This window comes from Myotis davidii, unplaced genomic scaffold, assembly GCF_000327345.1.
Source record: "Myotis davidii unplaced genomic scaffold, ASM32734v1 scaffold4663, whole genome shotgun sequence".
NCBI lineage: Eukaryota > Metazoa > Chordata > Mammalia > Chiroptera > Vespertilionidae > Myotis > Myotis davidii.
The window spans coordinates 24,374-25,787 of record NW_006294414.1 but is presented as its reverse complement, the minus strand read 5'-3'; the positions used below and the strand labels follow the sequence as shown (position 1 = coordinate 25,787).

Here is a 1,414-nt window from a genome sequence, read left to right as displayed (position 1 = left end):
GTGTGTGTGTGTGTGTGTGTGTGTAAAGAGACTGTGCAGAAAAGGGACTCTTCCAGCTCAGGAGGGCAGAGCAATGGCTAGAATTGGAATCCATGTGACTCCGCAGCACAGGTGGGCACAGTCATTCTGGGGAAGAAATAGGAGGAAGATAGAAGGAAGGTGGCCACTTGAGATGGCAGGTTTCGCAGACCCCGCCCTCCTCACCCTCCCTTCCTTACTGAACACCAGGCCCTGTGATTTCTCTTGGCTTTGCTGAGGATCACACTCAGGGCAGCTGGGACCCCAGGTTCTGGGCTCGGATCTCACCAGCCAGACCCAAGCCTTGGAGCCTGAGGCTCTCAGATCCCGAAACCATGGCTGACCCCACACCATTGGAACTCTCTGCAGCGGACGTGACTCTGGATCCCGACACCGCGCACCCCAACCTTCTTATTTCTAAGGATCAAAGGAGCCTGAGGAGGATAAAACAAAGGCAGAGCCTGCCAGACAACCCCAGGAGATTTCAATATCGTTTCTGTGTGCTGGGCCGTGAGTGCTTCACTTCAGGCAGACACTTCTGGGAGGTGGAGGTGGGGGACAGGAAACAGTGGAATTTAGGGGTGTGTAGGGAGAACGTGGAGAGAAAACGTGATGTTAAAATGACACCCCAGAATGGATTCTGGACAATAGCACTGTTAGGTGGGCATGCCTTCCATGCTCGAACGGATCCCTGGAGCAAACTCACTATTGTCAAACCTCCTAAAAGAGTGGGGGTTTTCCTGGACTATGAGAGAGGGGAGGTCTCATTCTATGATGCCATCGATGGATTGCACATCTACACCTTCACACAGACTCCCTTCTCTGGGCCTCTGTGGCCTGTTTTCGGGATTTTGACACAAGAGCCCACTGCCTTGACCATTTGCCCAGCACCAAGAGGAGTGAGGAGTTCCCTTCTGCCTGACCCACTGCCTGGCCTTTCCCTGGAGACCCCAGTGGCCTCAGGCTCAGCTGATGGCATTGAGGACCCTCAGGCAGAAGAGAGGTCTTTGCTTCCCTCTGCCCAGCCCTGAGCTGAGGGCCTGCTTCACAGCAAAAGCTCACAGCAGGAACATACTTTCATCAGGAACATACTTACTAAAAACTCACTGAGTGAAGCACTTCACTAGTTATCTTTCAACTTTTCCACATGACAGATGAGGAGACCAGGGTGCAGGGAGTTAACTTTCCAAAGTGACTCAGCTCCCTTCCTGCAACCATAGCTCAATTCACAGGTACTTAGAAGGTGGTGGGTGCTGGGCTAAGTGCTTCAGGTGAATCTCACTCCCCAATCCTCACAACACCCCTGTGAGGTGGCCTCATTGAAAGTGTGGAAAGGGAGGCAGGGCCCAGGGAAGTGACATATAATTCATGGAAAAACTAGTGCTGCTGGGAGGGG

The 1,414-nt window shown here is 52.9% G+C and overlaps 1 pseudogene; it reads left to right on the top strand.

Annotated features, from left to right (window-relative positions):
* The first annotated feature begins 298 nt into the window (after positions 1-298).
* Positions 299-1,414, top strand: part of LOC102763231 — a 21,437-nt pseudogene continuing 20,321 nt past the window's right edge.